At 41.6% G+C, this 22,183-nt stretch overlaps 1 protein-coding gene across 1 annotated transcript in view; it reads left to right on the forward strand.

Annotated features, from left to right (window-relative positions):
- Window positions 1–22,183, forward strand: part of Frmd5 (FERM domain containing) — a 371,042-nt gene that overhangs the window by 78,273 nt on the left and 270,586 nt on the right. The window lies entirely within an intron of this gene.

The following is a 22,183-nucleotide window of genomic DNA, read 5'->3' on the forward strand; positions in this document are numbered from 1 at the left end:
GACCAGGTATGTTACCCTTAGATCGCGGGACCGTCCACCCATATCGGAGGGTCTGTCTTACAAGGGCATCGCTAGGCTAGCAGTAACCACACGAAATTATAACAGAAAGCAACATGTTCCGACATTACTAAGACATATTGGAGGCATTTCGATACAGCTTCCAGTGTTTATCAGTTTCTAGGAATGTGAAGTTGCATGATTCAGGTACGTCCCTGGGTTCTAAGGAACATCAAAGAATTTTTCCACTTGTACTTAGAGGCTTCAATTAACGACAAGAATAAATCATTTTGCATAACGGTTGGAAAACCAGTCTGAGTGGCTCATATGGTAGAGCGCTTGTTTTGAGCCGATGTTGGCGGATTCGATCCCAGCTCAGTCCGGTGGTATTTGAAGATGTTCAAATATACCAGCCTCTTGTCGGAATATTTGCCGACATGTAAAAGAACTTTCCCCCACTGTCGGCAGCCCTGAAGATGGTTTTCCGTGGTTTTCTATTTTCACACGAGGCAAATGCTGGGGCTGTACCTTAAGGCCACGGCCGCTTCCTTCCCACTCCTAGGCCTTTCCCATACCATCGTCGCCATAAGACCTATCTGTGTCGGTGTGACGTAAAACAAATAGCAAAAAATAGCAACAAAAAGAACTTCTAGGGGACAAAATTGTTGCACTTCGGCGTCTCCGAAAACATTACAAGCTAAGAGTATTTAGGGGCGTTTTTTTCCTTTCTTTATGCCCATATCTCTCTTTCTGTTGCTGTAGGTTTCTTTTCTTTCTGCGGTTCAAGTTGTTCCGGTCGTTTTTTTTCGGTTTTTCCTCTTGTTCAGTTCGCCATGTGACTTTTGAATCTAAAGATCTTCCTGTTTTGGATGTGGTGGTTCCTGCCATATTGATTTCGTCTATCCATTTCTTAATATATGTTTTTATTCGTTTCCGTAGAATTCGACTATTTGTTTTGTATGTCAGAGTTCCTTCTTTAATCGCCCGGAAAATGTTAATTTAAGTCTTTCTTATATCCGTGTGAATAACTGTGATTTTCCCGTTTGGTTCTGAGCCTGCATTGTTCGCCTATGATTTTGGGTCCAGAATTTCGTGTGGTTACTGCTAGCCTAGTGATGCCCTTGTAAGGCAGACCCTCCGATAAGGGTGGACGGTCCCGCGGTCTAAGGGTAACATACCTGATCGGAGGTATCGAGTTCGATTCCCGGCCAAATGAACGGTTTTTCCATTCCTTTCAACTCTGTTTTCGATGTTTCATTTTCAGTTCGAAATGATTGTTTCCGATCCATTCTGGTTTAATGACCGTATTTTAATGTCGTAGTTTTGTGTGTAAATTCACACTTTTTGATATTTTTGGTGAGTCGATGTCCTGTTTCCATCTTTTGACATCTAATTTCGTTGACTTTTTTTTTTCAATTTCGTTTTCCTGAATTTTCGCCGAGATATTTAAATTGCGGCATTTGTATGATTTTGTAGGTATATGGCGACGGTTGGACAGGAAAGGGCCACGAGTGGGAAGATCTTAATTAAGGTACAGCCCCAGCAAATTTGCCTGGTGGTGGGAAAATGGGGGAACCACTAAAACAATATTCAGGGCTCCTGACAGTGGGTTTCGAACCCACTATCTCCCGAATGCAAGCTGACAGCTAAGTGACCTAAACCGCGCAGCCACTCACTCTGTGTTTGTTTGATTTTGTCGTATTTTGTTTCTATATATTTTGGTGCTTGTTTGTTGCAGGTAGTGTATTCCATTTTTGAGGGATACTTGGAGACAGACTTTCTCCTCGGAAATAATGTCTCTATGACTGGAATTGCGCAGTGAAACATCGAGGGTTAAAGTTACTTTACAGATATTAACTATGGTCACTTCTCATACAAACTATTAGGTCTTTTCAAATATGCATTTTTGGCTTGGTTTTGTAATATGTATTGATAACTTTTATACTCCATGTTCTGTTATAGCCTCATCTTTTTAGACGTATCTTGCGTTGCTCTTACTCTCCTTGCTTCATTCTTTAACAGCCTACATGTTTCCTCATCCAGAGTATTAGATTAGACAGTTATACTCTATTATGAGACACTTGGCTGTTATTAACTTCCCGTTGGTTCACGGAGTGGCGCCCTCTTCATTTACTGATTAATTAGACTTATGTTATGTGGATAGCCAGTGGACTCTTGCGTGAGAGAGAAATGTTCACTGTAATATTTATGAAGACTTGGACGTTATTACTGTAGGGTATACTAATACACAAGGTGGAACTACTTGGGCACAGTATCACTGCGCTGCGATCGTGAAATTTTGTTAGCTTGCATTCAGCAGGTGTTGGATTCGGACCCTACCGTCGGCAATCCAGAATATGATTTTCCTTGGTTTACCTTTATCTCACCAGGCAAATATCGTAACTGCACCTTAGTTAAGGCGCGGTGCCATCTTCTCAGTTCTAGCACTCATACCACTGTTGGGATATCACTGGATGGAAAATGCTGGAGGCTAGAAGGAAAAGAACATGATTCTGTGCCTGTACGAATAAGCCAACTTGGGGAGAGGTGGAACGGAAAAAGCGCTGTTAGGTAAATTGGACCGATCATTCTCGTAAGGTAAATGGTACCCCGCAAAAAACGAACTGTTTGTAAATCGGGAAGCCGCCGGCCCCGGGGTGTAAGAGTAGCGTCCCTGCCTTTTACACGGAGGCCCGGGGTCGAGTCCCGGCCAGGTCAGAGATTGTTACCTGTATCTTTTTTCTACAAGTTGTTTTACGTCGCACCGACACAGGTGGGTCTTATGCGACGATGGAACAGGAAGGGGCTAGGAGTAGGAAGGAAGTGGCCGTGGCCTTGAAGGTATAGCCCCGGCATTTGCCTGGTGTGAAAATGGGGAAATCATGGAAAACCATCTTCAGGGCTGCCGACAGTGGGGTTTGAACCCACTACCTCCCGAATATTGGATACTGGTCGCACTTAAGCGACTGCGGCTATCGAGGTCTTTTTTTAAATCTGAGGACTGGTTCGAGGTTCACTCAGCCTACGTGTTTAAAATTAAGCAGGCCCTAGTTATCTGACGGTGAGATAGCAGCCGCGGTCTGAAAAGCCAGTAATAACGGCCAAGGGGTTTCGCTGTGCTGACCACACGACACCTCGTAATCTGCAGGATTTTGGACTGAGCAACATTCGCTTAATAAGCCATGTTCTTTTTTAATTCGGGGAATTAAGTGGGATCTATTGCCTGCAGGGGCCTATTCCTCAAAAGTATGGTATTGTACATTACAAGCAAATTCTCTGGTAACTAGTACAAATACCAGAGTTTCTGTTCCACAAAAGGATTTTCTACAGTTGTACTTTACTACTCCATACTTACAAATTACCAGTGAGTTTTTATGGATGCCTTCCACAAAGTACTAGTACTTGCAACACTAGTGAATTGAGAAGTATTCTCTACCAGTGAAAGGACAATAATGTTTAAATGTACTAGTGCTATTTAAATATACTTATTTCAGATACATTTGGATAAATATGTGGTCTATCAGTAGTGATAGTGATGGTGATGAAAATGAAAACTAATGTCTGTACAGGGAAAGAATAAACTTCCAGTTTAACACTGTATTTGAGTACAATGAGCGCTTTAGGTTAAGCACAATACAAGTGGAAGAACTTTTGATAGATATTGGGCATAGGTTAAAACATCGTACGAACAGAAATAAATCTTTCTGCTAAACAACACTACATTGGATAGGAAATGGTGGTCAGTACCATGGTATTGCAGATATGCATGGGATGGCAAAATCTTCGGTCTGTAGGAATACATTCTGTGCTAGCTGCAATAAATGATATATATATACGTCGAACTTTTCCCAAGTCTCAAATATTTCCATCCAACCATTTATTTTGTCTTGTTTTTTCAGACTCTCACTGAATGCACCGAAAAGAATATCTTTCCTTCTTTCTATTACCTTCAAAATGAATAACTTCGTTTATCTTGACACCATTAAGTTTGCAATTTCGTAACAATTAAGTTTGGCGGCCGAATATCGTTATTAGCGGCATCTGATTCCTAGTGACAGACCAATGCAAAGGTATGTCAGACTATCGTGGAACATATGCGAGAATCGCAGAACAGAATGGTTTATTATAACGGAATAATTTCCTGTCATCAAAGAAACAAAGTGAAAAATAACATTGTAGCAATAAGAAATTCACAGAAATATTAGAGTTCTCTGAATCTTTGCTGCATAACTTATCTTAAAATACGATATTACGATAAATGACGCAAGCATAACATAATTCAACGAATGGAATACGAAGATAAAAAGCTGATTCATGCTATGGCGTAGTATGTTTACTGATATGTCGTCACTTGAAAAAAATTGTAACAATTTACTGGTAATATACAAGAGACTTTCAATCTTTTGAGAGACTTTCAATCTTTTGTGGAACAGAAATGCACAACTCCATACATTACAAGAACCCACACAGTAACTTGTAATGTACAAGGCCATATTTTTTGTGGAATAGGCCTCAGCAGTCTTAGAGCATTTTCAAAAAAATATGTTTCAAGAAACTACTCCAGTGTCGTGCAATTTTATGCCAATATGCGATGGTGATGCATTCATAATGTTAAGCTGGAAGTAAGTCATTGTACTGCTCAATCTCCTGTAAATCATAGTGTTTAAAATAGCCTACTGGAAATAGTTCTCTCTGAATGTGTATGTGATTGCGATGTAATTATTATGCTACACTGTTTCCAACGCAACATCGGACTAACATGACCTAGTTTTACTCTTATCCTGATTCATGACTGATACTATATGCTCACAAAGGTATGCAGAACCAAAGATGGTAACTGATTTACATACCAGTGTGTGGATACGCGGAAACTCTTTTTGTTCCCAGTTCTTCTAAAATGCAAGGATGCTGCCTGGAATATTGTAATACCTGTCTTTCAAAACTGTTACATTGAGGCCTTATTAGTTCCCTTTGAAATTACAGTGGGGATTTTTCAAAATGTACCGAACAGGGCGTCATAAAAATGTTTCAGGTGACATGTCTTCTATATTCTATACCATTATGGAATTGTTTAAGGCCCATGGGCGCCCGCAGGATCTTTTCCAGGGGGGGGGTCACATTAACAATTTTCTGGAATATAAAAACCAATATAACGTCAGCAACATTAAATTGTTTACAGAAACTTCCAGTTATAACATATGCTAGATGACTGTCAGTAATTTCAGTTTATGAAATAATCTGGTATGATATTAAACAATTGAACATCAACATCTTTAGAATTCCAGGGGGGGGGGGCAAGTGCCCCCCTTGCCCGCCCCCCTTGCGGGCGCCCATGTTAAGGCCTTCGCAGTAATTGTCAGTGTTACAATCGGACAAGTCACATAGTTTTGAAGATTAATTCTTCAGAATCTTTCTCCTGTAATTGTTTTTCGAACAATGACATTTTCGTCTTAAAAGCATGAATTTTGTCCCTTATGGCACCGATCAGTACATTTTGCCTTACAAAGAAACATTTAAATCACACAAATGGTTTATGTTGGCGAAATCCGAGCGAGTGGGCGCGTGGTTTGGGGACGTAGGTGTCAGCTTGCATTCGGGAGATAGTGGGTTCGAATCCCACTGTCGGCAGACCTGCAGATGTTTTTCCGTGTTTTCCCATTTTCGCACTAGGCAAATACTGGGGCTGTACCTTAATTAAGGCCACGGCCGCTTCCTTCCCACTCTTAGCCCTTTTCTGTCCCATCGTCGCCATAAGATATGTCTGTGTTGGCGCGACGTAAAACAAATTCTAAAAGAACATGTCGGCTAACAGGGCAAGGTGCGTACGTTCATACATCACAACTGCAACGACAGATAAAAGTAGGATGTCAGTCCTCGGCGGACACGGGGCAACATCATAACACCGTAGCCCTTGGAAAGGCCTATCGTAATCGTGTTCTTTCATTTTACCGAAGGGATCATAATCGCGCGAGCTCATATCGGGTGAATACATTGATGTTCCTGTATCTCTCATCGCAAGTCTCGAACCCTTCCCTCCTCCACGAGGAGAGTGTGTGTTTACCGATGACATCGTCAGAGATGGAGGCACTGATGGTGTACGTATTTTTAAAGTCTGGCAGAAAGTGATAGATATGGGGAAAGAATGTAATGAAGCAACGCAGCTGGTCTTTCCTTTGCCAATAAATCGCAGGAGAAATTGCAATTGCCATTACTTTTTATTCAGCTTACGTATTTGAGTCAGAAGATTCTACCTGCACCGTTCTTATTTATGGTATTTACAGCAGGAATCAGTTTGTATCTTACCTCTTCCGCTACCTCTAACTTTATCGTGACGTAGGACGAATATGCCAATTATAGCGGGCTGGGCTAACTCCTATTGGCACAATCGTATCCATAACAACGAAGGTCGAAGATATATTAATAGTCCATTTAGAATTTCCAATTACTTTATAGAAAGTAATGTCTATTATCGAAGACAGGCTTATCTACTAGTGTAACCCCTGTGGGTGGAGGCAGTAGAATAACACCCAGGGTATCCCCTGCCTGTCGTAAGAGGCGACTAAAGGGGGCCCCAAGGGATCTCAGCTTGGGAGCATTGGGTTGGCGACTACGGGGCCCTTAGCTGAGTCCTGTCATTGCTTCCACTTATGTCAGGCTTCTCAATTTTGTCTGTCCTATCCGACTTCCCTTGGTCAACTCTTGTTCTCTTCCGACCCCGGCGGTATTTAGAGCATTCGATGCCTAGCGAGTCTTTCATTTTCGCGCCCTTCGTGGCCGTTGCCCTTCTTTGGCCGATACCTTCATTTTCGAAGTGTCGGATCCCTTCCACTTTTCCCTCTAATTAGTGTTATATGGAGGATGGTTGCCTAGTTTTGTAGGCTACTTCCTCTTAAAACAATAATCACCACCACCACCACCACCACCACCACCACTACTTCAAGCCTCCTGTGTAGGTCAATGCAGTGACGGTGCACTAGGGGAAGTCTGTGCCTCCACTTTTATAAATCGACGGTTCCAAGTAGTAACATTGTATCTCAAAACTCAATGTATGCGCACTCCTCACAAATCAGGGAAAGCCGGGCTGAGTGGCTCAAACGGTTAAGGCGCTGGCTTTCTGACCCCAACTTGGCAGGTTCGATCCTGGCTCAGTCCGGTGGTATTTGAAGGTGCTCAAATACGTCAGCCTCGTGTCGGTAGATTTACTGGCACGTAAAAGAACTCCTGCGGGACTAAATTCCGGCACCTCGGCGTCTCCGAAAACCGTAAAAGAGTAGTTACTGGGACGTAAAACAAATAACATCATTATTATTATTATTATTATTATTATTATTATTATTATTACATCAGGGAAACTACTTAGTGTTGTGTTTTCAATTTAGTGTTGATGTTGAGCAGAAAGACAACAGTATATCAGAAATTTGTTTTATTTTAAGTATTGGTCACAGAATTTCATGAAGTACAAGATTCTAAATGATTTTACAATTTTTATTTTTTATTTTTTTAAAAGTTGATTTACGTCGCACCGACTCAGATAGGTCTTATGGCGACGATGGGACAGGAAGGGGCTAGGAGTGGGAAGGAAGCGGGCGTGGCCTTAATTAAGGTACAGCCCCAGCATTTGCCTGGTGTGAAAATGGGAAACCAAGGAAAATCATCTTCAGGGCTGCCGACAGTGGGGTTCGAACCCACTATCTCCCGAATACTGGACACTGGCCGCACTTAACGACTGCAACTTTCGAGATCGATGATTTTACAATTACAATTTGCTTTACGTCGCACCGACACAGACAGGTCTCATGACACTGGCGTAGCCAAAGGGGGGGGGGGGCAGGGGGCTGCCCCCCCCCAAAAATATTTCCTGATACTAGAGCGAGTATCAGCCGTTGTTTTACGTACGCTACGAGCAACTTTAAAACGTACGCCGAAATGTTAAGTTAACGTTGCGACAAGAATCTACTTGCAATGCTCAATAGGGCCATACATAATTCTCCATATTTGTACTGCTTGAATGAAAGGAAGACACTTAGGATTGTGATGCGCGGGGATATTTCCCTGTAGAGGCCTCAGTACTGGGAATGTAGCCTAACCGTGTGTTGACAAATGTCAAGACATGAAGAAAGGGTAATTAGCAAAGGATTACTCAGTAGGGGGCCGCAACGTGACCACCGGGATAACGGGGCCACGTCCAGAAACAGTTGCAAGCTTACAACGTCGTGTCAGCTTTTGCATATCGGTTCCAGGAAACAACAATGTCCTAGGGATCTTCGGGTTGTACCGTGGTTGAGAGATGTGTTGTGTGCCTGTGTTTATGTTGCAGCGTTGGGAAGACTGACAGGATTGCGAGCTGCACGTTAGTTCCTCATTTTATGCCATATAAGTCACTGAGAAGCCAACACTATGTGCATCCTCGGTAAGTTATGAAAAAGTTTTTTTATTCTTACAGCAGCAACACAATCGCGGATGCGTGCCTAAGTTCGATAGGTAGGCCTATATATTTTGTCAAATGCCCGGGGACTGATTAGAACCTCAAATGGCACCATCAAAAGTGCGGGTAAATATTTTGTAATTGGCGGGCGTGATAACTCAGTTCCAATGGTTCTATCTTCTCATCAGGACGGCCCAGGCTTGAATCGCAATCGATACACGAAACATTTTTAAAATGGGAAGTCACGTTCTATTGATACGGGTTCTACTTAAAACACTAGATCCCGTCCCTTACCTTTCCTTATACTTTTGAGCCAGAACCGCATCATTTATAGTGATGTATTTTGAGTATCCAACCATTCTTCGGGCTTACCTTGTACCTTAAATGGTGAGTGGATGCAGTGGCGTACCCACAACATAATGTAGTGTGGATAATACTTTTCCTTGGAAGGGGTTGTGAAAATATATTTTTTATTTAGAATTTGCTTATGGTCTTATGGCGACGATGGGAAAGAAAAGGGCTGAGAGTGGGAAGAAGCGGCCGTGGCCTTAATTAAGGTACAGCCCCAGCATTTGCCTGGTGTGAAAATGGAAAACTACAGAAAACTATCTTTAGGGCTGCCGACAGTGGTGTTTGAACCCACTATTTCCCGGATGCAAGCACACAGCTGTGCGCCTCTAACCGCACCGCCAACTCGCCCGGTGGATATGAAAAGAAAGCCGGCCCTACCGAGTGCGGTGACAGATATTCAGTAGATATTGTTGGTTTTGATTGTTACCATGTACAATCATAGCTTCTGTACTCTTAACATAAACCGGCTGCATTATTGAAACTGTTCGTAAAATTGATAATATCGTTCTTCGTTTGTGAGGAAATAGAAACTTCATTTAATTTGTCTTCTTAAAAAAGGAACCAATTTGGTACTACACCCCGAGCAGGTGACTACCTTCCAGGCCGTAGATATTTCGATTACGGGAGACTCAAGGAAAACTCTACTGCACCCAAAAACAAGGCTGTATCCTCCCCATCCCATGCCTTTCTTAACTCTGTCAGTGCCGGGAATCGAATGCAGGGTGCCTTAAGTAAAATTCGAAAATAAGGAGACCTAAAAGTCACAAGCCGGCCCCACGGTGTAGGGGTAGCGTGCCTGCCTCTTACCAGAGGCCCTGGGTTCGATTCCCGGCCAGGTCAGGGACTTTTACCGGGATCTGAGGGCTGGTTCGAGGTACACTCAGCACACGTGTTTATAATTGAGGAGCTCTCTGACGGTGAGATGGCGGCTCCGGTCTAGAAAGCCAGGAATAACGGCGGAGAGGATTCGTCGTGCTGACCACACGACACCTCGTAATCTGCAGGCCTCCGGGCTGAACAGCCGTCGCTTGGTAGGCGATGGCGCTTCGGGGCTCTTACGTCATGGAGTTTGGTTTGGAAAAGTGAACAGAGAAGGAAGCGACACCCCTGCAAGACTCCTTAGCTTCCAGCTAGTTCTTCTGTCCGGCCTCGTGCATTTAGGACAGTAAGAAAACTTACGCGCTAATAAATGCTCCTCATAAAACCTTTGTAAAAATACTAACTGCATCTATTTATAACAATAATCACAAACGCCTCCTTTTCATGTGGCTCAGTTGGTTGAGTCGCTTTACTTCTGAGTTCGCAGGTTCAAATCCCGGCTTGGATCGGTAACCCTTAAAACGGTGTTGAAATGGCAACAGCTCAGTGTCGTTGGTTTCTGGCACGTTAATACAAATTATACATACGAATATTAGAGTCACAAAACTCTAACTTTTTACTACTATATTTTGTATCCCAGGCTTGCGTGGAAAAGTAATTAACAATTTACTTTACGTCGCACCGACACAGATAGGTCTTATGGCGACGGTGCGATAGGAAAGGCTTAGGAGTGGGAAGGAAGCGGCCGTGGCCTTAATTAAGGTGCAGCCCCAGCATTTGCTTGGTGTGAAAATGGGAAACCACGGGAAAACATTTTCAGGGCTGCCGACAGTGGGGTTCGAATCCACTATCTTCCGGATGCAAGCTCACAGCTGCGTGGTCCTATCCACGTTGGAAATTAATAGGACAAGGTAAACCCTACATAGCATATGTTGTAATGTGTATTTTTCTTTACCAACTAACAAAATATCTATACCCATACGCTTTACATTTATTTATTTATTTATTTATTTATTTATTTATTTATTTATTTATTTATTTATTTATTTATTTAATTATTAGTGCCTTTAGTACAGTGGCGAAGTTAGGGCTCCAGGCCCTCTCGTACACTTAACCACATACTAATCAGAATCTTAAATAAAATACTGAGATACTGTAATTAAAATAGTTAAAAACCACAAATTAATAGAATTGAAAATAAATTTAAATAAATTACTTAATAAATTAATATTATAACTAATTAATATTAAAAACTCTTAGAAATGGCTAATCCTCAGGAACGCACACATCCATACTTCAACCATTCAGTCAGCTGTCCTCAGCAGGTGACCTTAAATCGTGATTAAAAAAGCTAGTTTCTCTGACCTGAACTGGCAGGGAATTCCATAATCTGGCGACAGTCACCACAAAATAATGATCTATTAATTGTATTTGTGCGGTGCAGTGGAATATAAAGAATGAATCTAGAACGTGTATTTAAGTTGTGAAATGATGATAAAAAGATGAATTTAGCATAAATATACATTGGCTGACTTTCAGCTACCACTCTGATCACAATGTTAAATTGTGTAGCTGCCGACGTTCATCAGACATCAGCCATGAGACAGCCTGGTAGTGTGGGGTGACATGAACATCGTACCCGATATTGTAAATAAATCGCAGGCAGGAATTCAGTGCTCGTTGAAGTTTAAGTGTTTCTTCTCTCGTCATGTCAACTAAAATAACGTCACAATAATCAAGAATAGGGATGAGTGTCTGTATTAGTTTGGCCTGTAGCTCAAATGGAAATACATCCCTCTGTCGTTTAAGAGGGTGAAGAACTCCAAAAATCTTTTTGCGTATTTCTTTCGTGTGATCAGAATAATCAACTGGTTTCATTCATCATTACGCCGGGATTTTAACCGTTTTACTGTAGGGAATAATGTTACCATTCAGTAGGATAGGCGGGATTGCGACATTGTTTGAGCAGCTCAGTAATTTTCGTGATCCAATTAGGATTGTCTGAGGGTTTTTTTTTTTTTTGCAGTTTAGTATGAGAGAGCTTCGTTGTGCATATACACCGAGTCGTCGGAGGTCCCTGTTAATATCTTGTCTTGCAGTGTCGATATATTTGAAGATCGTCAGCACAGAGGTCATGTGCTTTATTTCCTGTCACAGATGGTATGTAATTGTTATATATAATACAGAAAATTAGGGGCCATAGAATACTGACCTGTGGGGCAACACTAAGTTTCATTTTCCATTTAGAGGCCTTGTCGTTTACTGTTACACGCTGTTGACGGTTACTCAAATAAGAACTAAAAACCTTAAGCGCAACCAGGTCGAAATTTAGCAGTTTCATTTTCTTTATCATAGTCGGAATTACTATAATGTCAAAGGCGCTAATGAAGTCAAGAAGGATACGTATAGTGAGCAGTTGTTTTCCATGGCGTTTCTAATGTCTTCAGTAACCTTCAAAAGTGCTGTCGCGGTACTGTGACCCTTCTCAAATCCAGATTGCAAAGGGTCCTCGTATACTAAGTTCAAAGTCTTTAGAAAGCGCAGGGAGTACGGACATAGGACGATAGTCAGAGGGTGATTGTGGGTCTGAACTCTGTTATTTGCTTTACGTCGCACCGACACAGATAGGTCTTACGGCGACGATGGGGTAGGAAAGGCCTAGGAATTGGAAGGAAGCGGCCGTGGCCTTAATTAAGGTACAGCCCCGGCATTTGCCTGGTGTGAAAATGGGAAACCACGGAAAACCATCTTCAGGGCTGCCGACAGTGGGGCTCGAACCCACGATCTCCCGATTACTGGATACTGACCGCACTTAAGCGACTGCAGCTATCGAGCTCGGTTGGTCTGAACTCTTAGGTACCGATATAACACTGGCTGTTTTCCAGACAGTAGGGAAAGTTCCGTTTAGTAAACAGTTGTTCAGTATGTGTCAGTATATGCGAGATAGCACCCATAATGTTATGTATAAAAGTAATAGGAATATCATCTACACCTGTAGTCTTTGATTTAATTGAGTACAAAGCCTTTTAACCTCATTTTCTGTGACACTGTGAAATGTGAATGGTGAATTGGCTGGAGGGGAGGGCGGTGAGTTGGTGCAGTTAATTTGGGTAGGTTGAATATTTATTCTACTAAAGTAATCGTTCAGTTCGTCAAGTGGAATGTCAGGAGTTGTCTGTCTCTGTTGATGTTGTCCTATTCCCAGAGCTCTAAGTTGGTCCCATGCGCGATTAGAATGTAAGTTGTTAGCTAGATTCTGAAAATATATACATTTTTAAATATTTCTGATTAATTGCTTTGTGCGATTTCTTAAGATGGGGTTAGATTCGAAGTCTGTGTCATCTAGGGTTTGTTTATAATTTCGAAATAACGAGTCACGGTAGGCCATCATTCTCTTGCCTTCATCATCTTGCCATGGACAAGGAGGACGAGAAACCTAATGGACGCGCGCGCGTGTGTGTATATCTTTGACGCATTATTTGTATAAAATATCACTTCTTTATTGCTTATCACATGACCACTATTGTAATACTACCGTATTTGTTCTAAACCAGAATATTGCATCCTTACTTAAACTGTTTATTCTTGCATTCATTTCACTTGTACTCGGAATATATGAAATGCTACAGTTATATTGGGATGGGAGTAACGGAGGTAGACGGGGGACGGGGGGACGGGGGGACGGGGGTTGTCATCCAAGGAGTCCAGACATCCCAGGAGTTTTAACGAATGCACTTTTATTGAGCGGTTCAGACGGTCCCGGGTTCGATTCCCGGCTGGGTCGGGGAATTTAATTGCGTCTGATTAATTCTTCTGGCTGGGGACTGGGTGTTTGTCCCAACATATTCATATTCAGACAACATACTACACTAACAACCACCAAAGAAACACACAACACTGATTACATCACTCTATATAGGGTTGGCGTCGGAAAGGACATCCGGTCGTAAAACAGGGCCAAATCTACATGTGCGACACAGTTCGCACCCGCGACCCCACAGATGTGGGAAACGTGGCGGAAGAAGAAGAAGAAGAAGAAGAAGAAGAATTACTATTAGCTTCCGGAATCCGCACAAATCCACCACTCTTACTTGGATCCAAGGGCACCCATTTCCTTTTTCGTTATTCTACACCACCTAAACTATGGAAGTTTGGACACCTATCAAAATAAAATTCTGGATGAATGCCCCCCCCCCAAACTGAAATCCTGGCTACGCTACTGTCTCTTGACAACGATGGGATAGGAAAGGCCTAGAAAGCGACCGTGGCCTTAATTAAGGTACAGCCCCAGCATTTGCCTGGTGTGAAAATGGGAAACTACGGAAAATCATCTTCGGGGCTGCCAGCAGTGCGGTTCGAACCCACTATGTCCCGGATGCAAGCTCACAGCTGCGCGTCCCTAACAGCACGGCCATCTCGCCCGGTTTAAATAATTTAAAATATGAACATTGTATGTTGATTTACAGTGATAATACTTGTAAAATATACAAGAATTTGACGATTATTTAAGGATATTTCATTGTGTTTCAACATAAGTAACATTATTTATTTATTTATTTATTTATTTATTTATTTATTTATTTATTTATTTATTTATTTATTTATTCATCTCTAACATACACTTTAAATTATTTAATATTTAGTACGTAATTTTTTGACATTCAAATTTTTAAGCCTAATACAAAATATATATATTTAAACGGAAAACGCTATGAAATTTCAAATTAAATTACAAATTACACATAGTGATAATTATGTCCGCCTCTGTGGTGTAGTGGTTAGTGTGATTAGCTGCCACCCTCGGAGGCCTAGGTTCGATTCCCGGCTCTTCCACGAAATTCGAAACGTAGTAAGAGGACTGGAACGGGGTCCACTCAACCTCTGAAGGTCATCCGAGTAGGAGGGGGTTCGATACCCACCTTGGCTATCCTGGAAGTGGTTTTCCGTGGTTTCCCACTTCCAGGCAAATGCCGGGGTTCTGCCTAACTTAAGGCCATGGCCGCTTCCTTCCTCTTCCTTGTCTACCTCTTTCGATATTTGCATTCCCCCACAAGGTTAGCATAGCAGGTGAGGCCGCCTGGGCGAGGTACTGGTCCTCCTCCCCAGTTTTATCCCCCCGAGGAGGATTGTAGTGGTGTCATACGGCGCACTAGCCGCCAGCGCCTTTGTAATCCAGCTGAAGAGCCTGTTGCTATAGTGGGGCGAAACGCAGGCAATTTCACGATTGAAAAGGCCTAGTATGATTATGTTGGAAGTATGGGCAACGTTTGCGAAGGTGTGCTGAACGTCTTGTATTCTACAACATTCAGCTTTTGTTATTTATTCACCTAACAGCTCTACTGTAAAACATTCTACGCACTGTTCTATCATCAGTGGCGTAGGACATATCCTTTTGAAATCTGGTTTCTTGTTTTGAGACAGGCATTAACATGCCGACAGAGAGATATCGACTTGCGTAGTCCAACAAGAAGCTTCTTTCATACAGAGGACAAAGAATGGCATTCTTGCTCTCGATAAGCGACGCCGATAAAAGTGTTGCTGGTGTCTATCACTGTGACAGAGTAATCGCTGCGCCAATTTGACCGATGAGCTACATTGTCTACGTGTTTACTTTGTTCCATATTATCCCGGGCGCGGACCCTTCGACAGTGGTTCAACATCCTCGACACTGCAGCCCTGACACGGGAAGTGTAAATTAGGAAACATTACTCCAGCCTTCTTTGAGGAGACTGCACGAGATTTTTTTAAAATAAATTAATCCTTTACCCCTCAATATAACTGTAATTACTTGTTCGGCTCCTTGGCTGAATGGTTAGCATAGTGACCATCGGTTCATAGGGTTCCGGGTTGCATTCCCGACCAGATCGGAGATTTTAGCCGCTTTTGGGTAATTCATCTAGCTCGGGGACGGGTTGTTTGTGATCAGCTTAATACGTATCTTAGTTCACGTACAACGTACGCATTACCAACCACCACATGAAGACGCTGTAGTGAATAAATCCCTGAACATAGTGTTTTCATCAGGAAGGGCATCTGGCCATAAAACTGGACTTTATGTACATTAGTGATCTCCCCAGATAATTAGGCAATAATAATAATAATAATAATAATAATAATAAGAATAATAATAATAATAATGGGGAACAAAAACAATCTTTTAGTGGTGCCTGGAAATTTTCATATGATTTTGGGTATTTCGGCGCTACTGATTCCGAAAATGCCATACTTTTCGTTCTAGGGGCTTTAGTTTATGATATATTGATGATATCATTATACATATGCCTTTGCTGGCAGGACCTAGTGTTTACAGCGCACTATGTCTTTGTTATAGGCTAGAGCAATTTTGTTACTTTCATTAAACTGTCTGTCTGATCGTTGGCTTTGACAGTATGAAAGTGACTGAGGTATGAGCGATGCTAGTAATGCCATTCTTTATGCAGTCAGTCCCTGCTATGAATGGTGTGAAAATGTTGCTCATAGGGTCAGTTGGTGCATGCATTTCAGTGGGCTTGGCAGACTGATATGTAATAGCAACTTCTGGCTCGGAGAGGAAAGCAACGGGAAACTACCTCACTCCTCATTTTCCTAGTACGCCTCTTCAGTGATGCCTAGGCCATCTATGACAGCTGATGGCGGAGCTGTTGAGGATCCAACCAGCCTTAGGGCTGAGGACTGAACATACATACATCATTATACATTGCTCTTATGAGTCCTTTGTTTTTACATCACCATTTGTAAATCGATAGTTTGCACAATACTAATTGATTTTATGGAAGCACTATTCATGTTGTTGTTTGCATTTGTAGGCCTACTGTAACTATTCTGACATTTATGTATCCTTTTTATAGGCACTGTTATGGTTTCACCTGTGGGGAGTACACGTGACCGACCCATAATCGACTTTGTAAAAACATAGCTTATTTGGCCTATTTCGAAGTCAAACTGGGAGGGGAAAAAATAAGGCTTGACCATATCACATTGTATGTAAAACGTCCGCAGATCATCTGCAACATAGGACAAATGGGAAACGGAAGTGCTTGACATTTAGGGAACCAATGATATGGCGATAAAAAGAGATCAGTGAGACTGTTACTTTTTGAGTTAATGTAAAGGACATCAATAGCGATAGGCGTAATGGGTGGATCTACGCACCGCAAGACGCCCCGTTTCACATTCAGAGGAGATACCTCTTACGACATTTACCAGTCTTCCAGAGTCATCAGAAGAAGAGGATGAATCAGCTTAAAGCTATGCTGAGCAGAATGACTAATTTTGCAAGACCTTCATCAGTTATATCCGATTTTAATCAAACATAATTGAACGACCTCATAAGAGATTTAAGTCTTCCAAAGAAGTCGCCTGAATTGTTAGCTTCCGGGCTGGCAGAGAAACGATGTGTTACCGGGAATAAAAATCACAGTCTGTCGCAAAAGAGAAATAGATTCCTGCCATTCTTCACAACAGAAAACGTATTTGTTTTTTGTAATTAAACTGGGTATAAGAAAATACACACCAAGTGAATGGCGGTTGTTTATAGGTAGCTCCAAACGCAGCCTAAAATGTGTTCTTTTGCGTAATGGGAACATATACAGGTCAATCCGAATTGGTCACTGAGTTGCTGTGCGTGAAAATTAAGCTACAGTAGCCACATTGTTAGAGATGATCGCATACCGCGATCACTAATGAGCTAAAGATCAACACTGGGTGAGAAGACAGTGGCGTCTTAGAGAAAGCATGATTGTTGGAGAAAAAGAATCTTCATCACAGAACCTTTTTTTTTTTTTTTTTTTTTTTGACAGAAACATCATATTGCCACCACCGCATATCAGACTTGGGTTAATGAAGCAGTTCATCAAGGCGTTGAATAGTACAAAATTTCCTGTAGTGAGTATGGAGAAAATAAAAACGTGTATATTTGATGGACCACAAATCCGCCAACTCATAAACGACCAGAAATTTCAAGACTCAATGAACGATACTTAGGCAGCTGCGTGGTCGTCGTTCTAGTGAAGAATTTCCTTGGAAACTATAAGGCTCCTAACTATGATGTTGCCTGCTGCTATTTCTTCATGGATACAGTACTTTTGTATCCATCTCTTAGCACAGGCCAGAGTAAAGTGTAGCTTCCACCAAGTCCCAGTCTCATCCACGGCTGTGACAATATGGAAGCTGCTGGGGTATGGGTGGTGCTGAGTAATGACATTCAGAGCACGACTAGTGCATCTGAGTGTTATGAAAGGTGTTGCTCATAGGGTCAGTCGTGCTGCAATAGCACTTTCTGACCCAGTGAGGAAAGCAATGGCAAACTACCTCACTCCTCGTCTTGCGTAGTACGCCTCATTTTGGTACTGCCATTGGTTTTTGCGGTTTCCTTATAACCGCATAACCTTTGGTGGTGCTATTTGAGGATCCAACCAGCCTCTGGGCCGATGATCTAACAGACAGAGCAACCGACGCGAAATCGGGAGGTTGTGGGTTCGGATCCCACTGGTGTCCGGCTGGCCATTTTTGTTCTGTACTTAACATCTCTTCAACACGTACTACATGTACGTAACACGACCTAATACGTTGAAAGTCTGTTTCGATTACAATGCGGTCGTGAAAATTCAATATTCATAGACAACTATGATGAGCTAGTAAAGAATATGCTCGCTGCTTTTTGTGTACTAGGTTGTAAAATGAGCATCAAATTACACTATCTGCATAGTCATTTGGACAGATCTCCAGATTGTTTTGGAGATGTAAGCATTTTCACCAGGAAATAAGTACAATGGAAGAACGGTATCGTGGATGATGGGATATACATATAATGGCGGACTACTGTTGGAGCATCCAGCGAGAATGTCCAAGATCATTACATCGGAGGAAGTAACAGAAACGACAATTCAGCGACCTGATGGAAGAAAATTAATGAACCTAATGCGGCAAATGTATACATATAATTTGTTCATTGCTAATTTTAACCGAATGATTTTTCTGTAATTTCTGTGTGAACGGTAGGCTATCATTCGAGTTTTTTGGATGTTAAAAAGTGGTGTGAACCATTGCTCAGTACAGTTGTCTTGGCAAGGAGAATCTATTCACGTGATTACATGCTATATTTATTGTAAAGGGTTTTGCTTGTTTGTGTTTTTCGGATTGTGGTTTCGCTCTATTTTAAACACACGTCATCCATCGATCTCTGTTCTACTCTCGCAGCGACTCATTGAGTAGAAATTGTAACGGACTCTTCACCTCACCGGCAACTACTGTTATCAACCTCGCCACGCACATAACCTTTTTCTACAATTAATATGGACTTACCTTCATCTGGATACACACCACATTTTCTCTTCAACTGGAATTTATATACTTATGTGGATTTGCACACATCATACCTTGCACGAACTCTGCCTTATCCACCTTTCCGATCGACGATAAACTAACCTCCCTTTCGCTGCCTGACGTCATGTGACATCGTCCGCTTTGTCACGCATGCTCCACTAACTTCTGGAATATTCCAGACATATGTCTCATTATTCCACACTATAAATACCCGGCCTTCCTCTGAATGTGTTGAGATGGACTTTGGCCTGTGTGGAGGGAGGAACCTTTAACATCATCTCCGTCTTTAGCGACATGTGCCCTGGACTCTCCATTTTTGGGCAGAACTACTTGGTTCAAGATGAGGTATGACAAACTAAAAATGTCCTTATTGTAAATAATGCTGTGTTGCATTTGGAGCTATTTTATTTGCAAATTTTGACTGGGAGCAGTGCATTTCCAGGCCGAGATTTTACTTGCATTTTCAATTTCAAAGCCTCTATTGACTATCCAGTGACTGTTTGCTTTCAAAATGTGCGTGTGGTATATCCGCAACTCTGCGACTCCTATACACACTTGTGGTTAATGCTTCACCATGTATGTTTTGGTACACTTGGAGACTGTTTCATTATTGTATACAGTGACTTAAGCCAGTAGGACAATCTTTATTTGTGCCTATTTTCGGGTGTTAATTGAAGAGGTGGCAACTTTCACATGACATTAGACTTTGCTTTGTAGACTTCATGTTGGTATACTTCAATCTGGTAACTGCGAACATTCTTTCTTATTCTCGTTGTTCAACATTTTTCTTTAAACTGTATTCATCCCCTTTTCGTCCATCCCTTTCCTCTCCTGGCCCCTTTTCTTATTTGCTTTCATTTTCTTGAATATTTTACTCTTGATGTAACTATTTGTATTAATTCTGGTTGGGAAAATTCCGTATTCGTACTGACTTCTATTCTTCTAATATTGTAAGAGTTTGATTTGATTTTTCTAATATATGTATATTTCCAAATTTTGTCTTGGTTTCTCTTCTATTTTCACCTGTCCCTTATTTCTCCTGCCGTTTTCTTTTAATATTTTTTGAAAATTATCTAGCATAGTTTCCACTGCGCTATCTGTGTTTATTCTGGAATGTTTATTTGAAGAACCCTTTTTACCACGGCCTCAATTCTCAATTTGGCATTTTTTTCATCGCGTAAATTTATTCCCTACTGTTTGTAAGCACTCGGTGTCACCGATACTTTGGATTTCCCTTGGCTGGATTTATGAATAAATATATTCATATATGCATATACCCCCATTGAGGGGTTTTACAAAATGTGACAGTGATATTGATATCCTCCAGAGCGTGCAGTGCAGTCCAGTTGTAGCGTTAGTTTGCCATTCGCGAGCAGAATGGTATTAAAGTAATTCTAGTTCTAGATTGTACTAGCTGCACTGCCCGTCGCTGTCGGATTACAGGTATAAGTAGGCTCGGAAGTTGAGGAAATTTCCTTTTCTCTCTCTCTCTCGAGTGTCCGAAGACGAGACTCAACATAGTACACAGTATGTTAATTCTGGGTCATTGTAGGTCAGAACATGGTGGGTTTTGTTTGTTCTTGTTCTCCTTTTTCAGCAGCTTTTGGCTTATAGGTCCATTTTAACCTTTTTAAAGGTCTTAATGGCTTTTTTGCAACTTCGCCTTTTTTTTACTGCACTTATACTGCTCATTCTCAATTCGAATCATCATTAGTTCATCCATCACCTCTAAAATATCTTTTCTCTAGTAAATACACATACTTGAACCATATCTGAAAAGAGAGAAAATGAAATTAAAATGAAATGAAAAAATGAAAACCGTTGATGTGGAGGGAAGTTACTCAATTTTTCGCAACGTGCTGTCCAAAAACAGACGATCCTGTACACCTAAGGACCTGGAGATGACTATTGTGATATACTGCAAAGCCAACTGAGGTAGATTTCCGAATTCGAATTTCTGTAACCCTAGTGTGGTTAAGCCAAATATGATTCCAGTTATGAAAAAGAAAGTGAAAATCCACAGCCTGTTTCCAGTCATTCGACCGGGTCAGGAATGAAATAAATGAAGCCCCATCTAGCGGCGAGGATAGAAATTGTGCCGACTGCCGAAGCCTGTCGCACACTTCTGGGGCAATGATTAATGGCTGATAGGTGAAATTACATTATATTGGAGAGTGTTGCTGGAGTGAAACATGACAGGGGAAAACCGGAGTACCCGGAGAAAAAAACCTGTCCCGCCTCCGCTTTGCCCAGTACAAATCTCACATGGCGTAACCGGGATTTGAGCCGCGGAGCCCTGCGGTGAGTGGTGGTGGTGGTGGTGGTGGTGGTGGTGATTGTTTTAAGAGGAAGTACAACTAGGCAACCATCCTCTATATAACACTAATCAGAGAGAAAAAATGGAAAGGGTCAGGCACTTTGAAAAATGAAGGTATCGGCCTAAGGAAGACAAGGGCCACGAAGGGCATGAAAATGAAATACTCCCTAGGCCTCCATACGTAATACCGTCGGGGTCGGAAAAGAACAAGAGTTGAGCAAGGGAGGTGGGATAGGATAGATGAAAGTGAGGAGCCTGGCACAAGTAAGTGGACGAAATGTCAGGACTCAGCTACGGGCCCCGTGGTCGCCAACCCAGGCTGAAAAGTACAGAGCCCCTGGGGCCTAGCGGTGAGAGGCCGGGGTGCTGCCGCTTGAGCCACGGAAGCTTGATTCCAGTTATACTAACTTCAATTTATTTCTCAAGGATGTCCATTGCGGGTTCACTGAATTCATTCTCGGTGAAAAAAAAAAATCATCCTAAATTCTGCAAGTACTTTTTTAACAAACACGGAATTCCTTTTTTTAAATTATCTTAATCTAAAAATATACAGTATACTCTCTGAAAGAAGCATTATTTCACCGATATATTTTTGCACTGAATGTTGTATACCACCAAAAATTTGCATTTTTAAACATTATATTCCATCATTAAATATGTGATTAAAACATAACGTCTGTTATGTAAATACAGGTATATGATATAATTTATATTTGAGGATATAATTTGACGGGTGCGAAGAATGTATTAATCGCGATTATCTCCGTTATTACTCCTCTTCCTCATACAATAAATACGCGTGAAACAGACTTCAGAAATTATATTTTACGCAGCTTTTATTGTGTATATTTGTTCGATACAGCTGATATTAACGGATAAACTTGACATTTCCTGTTTTGGCACACTAAATATTGGTACGCCACTGTACATTGATCAGATAATATATTGCA

Source organism: Anabrus simplex, chromosome 4 (genome assembly GCF_040414725.1).
Source record: "Anabrus simplex isolate iqAnaSimp1 chromosome 4, ASM4041472v1, whole genome shotgun sequence".
Taxonomy (NCBI): Eukaryota; Metazoa; Arthropoda; class Insecta; order Orthoptera; family Tettigoniidae; genus Anabrus; species Anabrus simplex.